At 31.1% G+C, this 10508-nt stretch overlaps 1 long non-coding RNA gene across 1 annotated transcript; it reads left to right on the top strand.

Annotated features, from left to right (window-relative positions):
• The first annotated feature begins 4007 nt into the window (after nt 1-4007).
• Nucleotides 4008-4998, top strand: LOC132040101 (uncharacterized). Its single transcript, XR_009410559.1, has 2 exons — nt 4008-4216; nt 4587-4998. It is a non-coding gene; the product is annotated as an uncharacterized LOC132040101 (long non-coding RNA).
• Nucleotides 4999-10508: the final 5510 nt, after the last annotated feature.

Here is a 10508-nt window from a genome sequence, read left to right as displayed (position 1 = left end):
GTAGAAAAAAGGTAAAATTTGAACTTTTGTAGAAAATGTAAAGCCGCCATCATTACCTTGGGAAACGGCGAGAAAACAAAGGGCACGGTTACAGTCACGTGGCCTATGTCTGACTTCATCATTTAATGCAAGTCCTTTCAACTTCTGTGATTATGCCACGTATCCATCATGCTAGTGGGCCACGATCTGCCGCCAGTTACAACGTTTCCTCTTCCATGGAAAGAAGATTCAAATGTGTAGATTAGAGAGAATTGATGAAAATCGGTGGACAATTTCTCGGGAACATCTTTGTGATGAACCCGAAAAATTGAGGGAATATCTGTATGGGTAAAAAATGTACCTGACACGTGAACCAATAAGTAGACGACATGTGTCAGTTTATTCAATGATGAATAAATATTAGATGGTAATGCCGAGCATAGCATTTACGGAAAGGCGACGATTGGGGTCAACGGTGAGAACATCAACGAAACAACGAGATAAGACCCTCTTTATAGCGCATTAAATGGAATTAATGCAGTAACGGTTGAAACGATTATTAACAATCAGAATCAAGGAAATTAAATGACAATCATTAATTCATCAATTAATGATTGCCGTTACAAACATACAACGGGAAGAGCACCAGATAGATTCATTGACCTATAAATAGATTCATTAATAGAGGAGGCATCCAAGTCTGACTAAGAAATTACATTATTATCATTATTTCTAGCTTATTGTTACTTTGATTCTAGGGTCATGAAGCTTTCTTTCATTCTTGAAGATTAAAGACTGCACTATTGTTGTTCATCAATATTGGAATAAGTTTACTCTTTCCTTTTTATTTATCTATTCTTTATCAATAACTAAGAAATTACTTACCTTAATTCTTTTATCTGAATCAAATTACTACCAACTGTAGTTAACCTCAGCACAAATTCAACTGTTTGAGTTGAATACGAATTTTGACCCAAACAGGCAGTTTAGTCAAATTACCTACTTTTTTCTAGGAGTTAGTATTTTTTTAAGGGGTGTGCAAATGGCTAAGTGGACATTGTTTTTTATCCGAAGGGAGTATTTTTTCTTGACAGTATAGACCTGGTACGTATGGAAAGTGAAAGGATGTATATTTGCTGCTTTTTAGTTCTGAATGTTGGAAAAAATACTACAGTCAAACCTCTCTATTATTGTCATGCGATATAACATCATTTCACTATAATTCGGAACCGATTTTCATGTTATATTTTACTTCTCTATAATAGCATTCTACCTATAATGGCAGTGACATTCATTATAGCTGTACATTCTTTATAAAATTACCTCTCTAAAACAATCATACTCAAATATTATGTAATTATGTTTTGTAAGAAATATATTATGTATAAAAATAAAATATTAAAATATTTATAGTAATCATTACTAATGTCATGCAAATAGTAGAAGAGTCAACTGTTAATCTATGAAAATTTTGTAAGTGTTGTTGGTGTCCTTGAATATATCTTTTTTTTGGTTGCGAATCTATGAAAATTTGGTAAGAAAAGTCATGGATAATTGATGTACTCTTGCATTCTAATATAATCTGTTGGAAAGGAGAATGTGTGTGTAAATTTATTTTTATTCTAATTAGTGATTTTGATGCTTTAGAAAACATCTTCATATCACATTTGTATTTCTGAAGGAATATTATTGAATTTTAGTTTATGCTATTATTATTTTGTTGTCTTGACATACATGAAATATTTAGGCTTAAGTGCCTAAAACGCCCCCAAACTTGGCACGAATTGCAACTTTAGTCCCCAAACTATTGCTGCACTTCAAGACACCCCTAAACTTGGTAAAATGGGTTTTAATTCATCCCCGAGCTGCCACGTGGCACAACAAGTGTAGTCACACGCCAACAGGCACGTGAGAGGTGCCACGTCAGCTTTTCTTTTTATATATAAAAAAAAATCAATTTTGGAAAATTCATAAAAAAGTATAAATTTTTAAAATTAGAAAAAATATTTTTTTTTAAAATGTGGAAAACCCATTTTTTAAAAATAAATCTGGACTGGATTTTTTATTAAAAAATCTGGAACTTTTTAAATCTTAAAAACTGCGAAACCCGTTATTTTTTTAAGAAAAATCTGGATTTTTTTTAAAAAAATAAAAAACATGGACTTTTTAAAATCTGAAAAACTAAATAAACCCATTTTTCTAAAAAAGAATCTGAAAAATTGAATTTTTGATTAAAAACCTGGACTTTTTTAAAATCTGGGATACTGATTTTTTAAGAATAAAGTGGAATACTGATAATTTTTTTCTAGATTTAAAAACTTATCTAATTTTCCGGGATTATTTTTTTTTTTTAAAAAATGGGTTTTCTACATTTAAAAAAAAAAAAATCAGTTTTTCCAGTTCTTTTTTTAAAGAAGTGTCTTAAAAGAATCATGAAAATCTGAATGTTTTAGGACACTTTTAAAAAAATATCAAGTCCATTTTTTACAGATATTTTAATTAAAACTGTAGTTTTTCAGTTTTTTTTTTTTAAATCAAATTTTCCAGATTTAAAATAAATATTTCGTTGTTCCGGATTTTTTATATAAAAAAAATCAGTTTTACATTTTTTTTCAAAACAATTTATCTATGTGGAGGACACATAGGATGAAAATGCCATGTGGCATTAATATTTTACACGTGGAGGCCACATAAGCCTTATTTTACGAAATTGGACCCGCGGTGACTACACTCACTTCGGGTCGTGAGCTCAGGGGTGTAATAAAACCCATTTAGCCAAGTTTAGGGGTGTCTTGAAGTCCATCAATAGTTTGGGGACTGAAGTTGCAAAACGTGTCAAGTTCAGGGGCGTTTTAGTAACTTAAGCCTAATATTTAACAGTTCAGATGGACTAATGCGCCCAATGCTCACACATATTGTGAATTAGAAATTACACGAATACTAAAAGTTTTAGTCACGACAGAGCAACCAAAACATCATAATGGAATGAACTATACATCAAGAACATCGTCTATAGAAAAGTAATAAGTGAGATACAATCATATTGTATGTTTGGAGGTTGGATCTAATACCACTAAAATTAATCTCATCACATATTGTACTTAACTAAGTGTAGTTGTTCAACTTTACAGGTTTAAAAATTTCTAATCATTTTTCATTTAAATTTCATGTTACTCGTCATACACATGTATGCTTCAATATAATAAATTTATTTTAAAAAGTTTGTACTGGTTAATATGAAATACACGTGCAATGCACGTGTCCAGAGACTAGTAATGTGAAGCACATGAAACGATAACTTTACATATCTTTGAACTTGATACATCATTGTCTAACAACAAGGTCGTATGAAGTTCAAGGTAAAACTAAACAATGCATTTTGACTTCTTTTGTTAAGAATTCAAGGTAATGTGTTTATTGAAACTAGAAAAATGTTCAATCAGAATAAACATTTCTACAATAAGAGGAAACATTATAATAGCGGGTTTAATCAAATTCTTCCAATGGATCATGTGAATTACTAGCTGATATTAAGGAAATGAAACATATTTAATATTTGATCATAGAATACTAAAGAAGATGTCAACAGTTTCAGGTAATGAAAGATAAGTATAAACAATTATTAGTCCTTATCCAAAGGAGCTCAAATATTAGTCTATTAGCTGATTGACAATTATTCAAAAGTATTTTTTGTTTTGGTAATAACATTGCTTTATATTTAAATAGTTATGTATTTTCTGGTAGAGGTGCTGACAGATCATACTATGTAGTATTAGTATGCAAACTTAGTTTCTTGTGCAATGAGAAGTATACTCTTTCTCCTCCCTTCTAAAGCTTAGCAAAGACCATGCTGGAGTGCTCCACAATCTTTGTAGAAAGGAAAAAACGAGGATTGATTTAGTCAAAATTTAACCAAATATTTTACTTATATAATATTCTTTTCTTCATTCTTCTTTATCACCGATATATACTCTAAAGTTAAACTAATTGTACTTCTTTGAATAAACAAGAAGTTACTACAGCTGTTTCATTGGAAAATTAGACTAAACCATTAAATAAATTACAAGGCCTTGCTATAAATACATGTCTTCGCTTGACAGTTTCCACACACAAATCACTTCAAGAAAATAGAAAGATCATAAATTACATTCAAAGTATAGGAATATGGCAAAGTCACTAGTGAGCTACACAACCTTCCTTGCTCTCCTCTTATGCTTCCTCCTCATCTCATCCATTGGTTTGTAATTCTTAATTTGTTTGTCATTTTGTGAATATTCTGAATATATACTACGTTTGTATATATTCAATATCCAAAATAAGATTTTAAAATAATAATGATATTTCTCCATCCAAAGCTAGTTCTGGCGATTTCTATAACTATTACTCACCATCCATTTGCATCTATTTAGACCAAAACTTACAATTGAATATTAAGTAGAATTGTGAGGATCCATCACAAATTCATCAATTCCATATTGATTGTTAACCTGTCGTAATCTTTTCATGGTATAGGTAGTTAATTTTTCGATAAGAAATTCATATATTTGTATTCCAATAAATGACTTTAACAAAAAGGAAAAATTGAAATAAGCTGTTGTTTCACGCAGAGATGCAATCGGCTGAGGGCAAAACTTCCCGGGCCAGGAGCAGGGTATATGCTACCAACACTTGCTTGTTTAGCAAGACTTGCGCCAAATGGTGCAAAATAGAGTATAGAGACGACTACATTAAGGGTGAGTGCATTAGAAAAGGCTTCTTGTCTCGTTATTGCTTCTGCTGGTACAAGAGCGACTGCACCTAAGAAGCATCAAATGCTCTCAGAATTCTCGTTTCTTATGTATGATAAATAAAAAATAATGTGTTGTCATGTATCTGAAAGAATAAAAACACTACCAATTCGCTAGAATTGAAGTGAACGTGACTAAGTTATGTTTGTATTATGATATTGTATGTTTGCTTCTTCAGGTCAGTACCGTATATGCCAAGTAAGTATTAATAAAAATAAATTGTTCGTGGTCATTTTGATTGAGGTGACTGGATGTTGTCGTTCATTTATGATGTTGAAGAATTTCAATTTCATTTATATCCGAAAAAATGACTGAAGCAGGTGTTATCCCTGTATTGAAATTATATATACCTAAAAATAGAAAACGTTTTAGTTTCGAGCACCCAGAAAATTGTGTTTTCTTAAGAAATTTAATCCTCACAATTGTCTAATGTTTGGATTAATTACTCCCACGATAGAACGAAACTTTATTATGCAATACTAGCAATGGAAATTGCAAAACTTCGGCGAACTCAACAAAGGGCAGTAAATCACATAACATTTACTTTTAAAACAATGCATAGAAGAGAGGATAAATAAGGTTTACTTGCAAAGAGTAATTTTGTTATATCAGTATGTGAAATGAGATGAAGCCTCTGAATATTTTATGCCAACTAACAAATGCAAAGGTACTTGTTCGGAAAGAAGGGTTTGTTTGGTTGCGATTTTCAATTCGTAAATGACCATTGGGAAATAATTATTCTGCGAATTTTAAATTAAATATTGCGTTAAGAATATCAGGAAATAATGAAAATAAAAATAAATTCAGTCCAAAACAATTATCAATCAATCAGATCATTTGACCAAATTCAAATTTGAAGCTTTGTAAGGACAATAACGCAAGAGGACACCTTTTCCTCAACTCTTTAAGATTTAAAGAAGAAAATGATTCTATATATAAGCACATAAGAAGTTCATTTCCCTCCAACGAGGGACGAATTTCACTTGTAAAAAGTGACTTTTCAAGTTTCATTTCCATCCAATTTTATGTCCCACTATTTTCCCATTCATATTTCATCTTTAAAGCCCAATACTTGAAGTCTTTAAAGTCCAACAGTAAATACGAGTAATACAATAACTAAAGGGAAAATGACCTAATAATACTACTTAAAACTTTATATTACAAAACATAAGTATACTTTTCCTTATTTACAAAACATATCAACTTAATTACAAAACATAACGGATCTGGAAAAATAAAAAACCCACGCTTTCCTTCTCCCACTCTATACGATGTGTACAGATCTGGGGAAAAAAAAAAACAACCGACCTTCACTTCCCCTTCTCTATCACAATCACAAATCTGGAAAAAAATAAGTCGCTCGCCGATGCTCCATATTAATAATAATTCATCCATATTTGTTTACAAATTTCAACGGCAAAACCCACCAAAACTTTGTACCTGTCCTAAGTTATTCAATCTAGGTTCTCGCTCCACACTTCCATCAGATTCGGAAAAAGCAGTTCGTGAATATATATTCATGAGGACTAATAGAATTTTTTGATGATATTACTCAATCTATCTCCATCTCTCTGTGTGTGAAAACGACACACTTTATGTTAAGAGTACCAAATGATCTTTTTCAGAATAAGCCACTCCACCACCAATTTGCATCTTCCTGATCATACAGGGAATAAGACCAGTAGGAAACAAGGGATAAAGAATTCTCAAAATTGAGATTAGCGAGATTCAAACTTGTATTAAATTTTGTATTAATATTGTATGAAACTTGTATACAATGTTGTTGTTGTTGCATTAAATTTCATTCGAATTTCGAAGCGAGATTCAAAGTTGTATTGAATTTGTATATAATGTTGTTGTAATTGTATTAAATTTTCAACACCTAACATGAACTTTGTACAAAATTTATATATACAATTATATACATATTTCATAGATTTTTGTTTTTTATACAGTTTTCATATATGAAAAATGTGAGAATTCCAAGCCTTGAGCGAGATATATATATATATATTTCATACAATTATCATACGCAAAACTTCTGAGCGAAATTTTTAAGCCTTGAGCGAGATATTCATATTTCATACAATTTTCATACACAAATTTTTTGTATATGTTTTGTAAGAAATCTATTGGTATATTTTGTAAACTGAAAAGTATCGTCATATTTTGTAAATATACCTTATTCTTATGTATATATTGGTCATTCTCCCATAACTAAAAGTTAGAATCTGTATCAGCAAAGATTGAACTTGTACTTTGACCAAATTATTGGTTTCAATTCATCAAAACCCAACAGGTAGGTACTAAAAACTAACAAACTTAACCAGTTAAATTGCAATGACAATTACATTATCACAGTATATGAACTTGTGTATAAGTGGAGTAGCAAAACTAAAGCTCACACGAACAGCAGCAACAACATATTCAGTATAATTTCACAAATGGTATATGTGGAAGATAGGATGTACGCAGACCTTACCCCTATCTTTATGGGATAGAGAGGTTGTTTCCGATAGACCCTCGGCTCATAGGAAGTGCAGTCGGAGCAGGAAAGAAAAGAAATAACTATAGCAAAAAGGCGAGGTAAACAAAGAAAATGAGGGAACAAGTAATAGTAAGAAAAATGAAGAATAAGATACTATGTGCATACTAGGTAATACTACTAAACAAGGAGCTGACGAGAAGAGGAGACTAGCCCCTTTCCTCTCCCGCATTAAAATCTGCTATATATAGCCAACCTCTCACACCTTCTTATTGGTGCCTCCGCGCACCTCCTCCTCACATTCCCAAACCATCTCAACCTCGCTTCCCTCATCTTTTCCTCCATAGAGACCACTCCTACCTTGTCCTGTATAGAGCTCACACCGTGTGATAAATTATAATCAGGTTTAGTTACATGTTATGTTTAATGTTTTTACCTATAGTAATTCAAAAAATATCAAATATCCGCCCTCTGAATATACAATGGTATAGACTGTATTGGCCAGTTACGCATTAGGTGTTTACACCTAAATAATGAAGGCATGACATGTAACTAAATTATGGTTACATAGATAATTATCACTTAATTAAGGTTAATTAATGTATATTTTCACATTCATTAAATCACTTAATCATAGTAAATTGAATTCGTTAGATGTAAGCATTTGGTGCGGATAAGTATTTATCTATTATATCATCCCTGATACATTAAAGATAATAAAGGGGCAATTCTACCACGTACTTACCGGTTTTACTGCGTGAACTCAATAACTTTTACCGAAACTTTATATATGTATCAAAAATTCACTAAATATTTTTAAATATCTAACCGTGAGCTCAGTTATTATTGAATATTAACTTAAGATCGCTATAAGAAGCCGTAAATTTCAAATTTGGGATCCAACTCTAGAGCTAATAATTGTAATAAAGATGAAAATAATAACTGAATGATCAATTAACACATCAAAGTTAGAATTAGCAACCATCAATATCGCTTCATCTCGTACTTTCAGCAAATTATTGGTTTCAATTCATCAGAATCTACTTCCATGAAATAGTTAGGTTGCACAAATAGCTAAATTGTGATTGTAGTGTAAACATTATTGACGGTATAAGAGTATATAACTTAATTAAAGTCGTGTATATTGGAGTACCAAAACCAAAGGTCACACCAAGTGATAAAGTAATCAGTCTTAGTTACGTGATATGTTTAATGTTTCCAACCTTTACAGCTACATCTATATACTAGTACAAGCTTTTGTAAACAACTCGAAAAATACCATATGTCAGCCCTTTGAATAGATTTAAAAAAAAAAAAAAAAAAAAAAAAAAAAAAAAAAAAGGCTCTCTAAATATAATGGAACAGACTTTGTTTTGCCAATTATGCATATTAAAAATTGAAGAATTATTAAAAATAGATGACACTCTTGTCATTCATTCGAGGCTGAACGTATAATGGCAATAATTTCATCTAGATATTGTTATCCTTACCTCTGTTACCAAATGACCCGATAAGAATAATAAACATAGTAAAACTAATAAGAATAGATGAATGATCAACTAAGACATGAAATTTAGCATAGAAAATCCTGCTCAAATAAGAGAAAAAGCATAGCCTAAAAAGAGTAAAATAACATCATTGTAATAGGGGAATCTTTACCAGATGACCCCGTAATCGAATTAAAGTTAGATCAAAACATTATTTGTTCCAACTTAAAGTTGTAATCAAGGTTTAAAAGGTGGACCTTTAGTGCCTATTTTTGTGTTGTTTTTCAACTAGAATACAGCAGCTCCTAATTTCCAAAAAGTATCTGTAAATTGGAATCTTCATTTTAAAGTTTTGTCCTATTTTATGCAGTAGTGACTGTTTGTGAAATTAAATAATTGCTTAGAATGCCAATCTAGGCATTTTGACTTTTTTAGTAAAAATTGAAGGTAATTGGTGATTGAAACCAAAAGACTCTTTCAATCAAAAGAAAATTTCAACAATCAGAAGAAACATTATAATAGTAGGATTAGTCAAAATTTTCAAATGGAGCATGTGAATTACTAGCTGATATTTGGGAAATCGAGTTTATTTTAATTGTTTGGTCATACATAAGGAAGAAGTCAAAAATTTCAATGTCATAATACAAGATGAGTATAAACAATTAAATAGTCCTTAACCAAAGGAGCTCGAATATCTAATCACCAAATACCCGGGATGAGAATGACAGACATAGTTTTTTTTTTTTTTTTTTTTTTTCCTAATTTAACCTAAAAAGTTGTTCATTGGCCAAATACATAGACGACCCTTAAATTTTGCTTCAATTTGTATTTTAACACCTCAACTAAGGACAGTACATGTTGAAGACTCCAACGTAACTTTGAATGTACCTATTAAATACCTCATGTAAACCAGTATATATACGTGACAAAATAAGTGACTTTTACTTACAATTGAGCCAGTGAAAAAAATTAGACAGATTTTTGTTAATCCTGCATGGCTAACGATGCACCGAGACTCAAATGTGAGACACCTACCTCATACTCACTCTAACCATTGTCCTTACTACTTAATCTAGTTAAAAGTAAAGGGAGTACTAATATATTATTTAGGTGGGAGAATACTGGAATTTGGAATTGTATTAATTGGTTTTAGCATGAAGAGATAGTGATGTTGCCCAAGTGGTGAATTAATAAAAGGCCTATGTTAAATTATTATGTGTGGGGATAAGCTAGGCTCAATAACTATTGGTCTGTGATAGGTAGGCACTCTCTATAAATTGAGGTCAACGCCCCTTTCCCTAGCTACAAGAAAAATCCTAACATATTCTATTCTTGAATATGTCGTATAGTGGTTGACGTCCCATTGGTCGAGATAACTAGTGAATTGTGGAAGTTGGTCTTAGGCTTAACCACCTATTACTACCGCTGCTGAATCAATGGAGATGAATAGTACGCATCCTTTCTTCAATCTCAAGATTATGTTTATAATTGTATCTTAATCTCTGCTATGGTTATGAATTAATTATCTTACAGTTCAACATTAATGTTTCAAAAATTTCTAATCATTTTGTATTTAAATTTGGTGATGCTTCAATATAATAAATTTATTTTAAAAAGTTTGTACTGATTGATATGGAATATACGTGCAACGCACGTGTCCATAGGCTAGTTACCTTCAGCACATGAAACAATAACTTTACATAACTTTGAACTTCATACATCATTGTCTAACAATAAGGTCGTATGAAGTTAAAGGTAAAAATAAACAAT

This window comes from Lycium ferocissimum, chromosome 12 (assembly GCF_029784015.1).
Source record: "Lycium ferocissimum isolate CSIRO_LF1 chromosome 12, AGI_CSIRO_Lferr_CH_V1, whole genome shotgun sequence".
Lineage (NCBI taxonomy): Eukaryota > Viridiplantae > Streptophyta > Magnoliopsida > Solanales > Solanaceae > Lycium > Lycium ferocissimum.
Note: the sequence above shows the minus strand (reverse complement) of the source record. Positions and strands in the feature narration are given on the sequence as shown.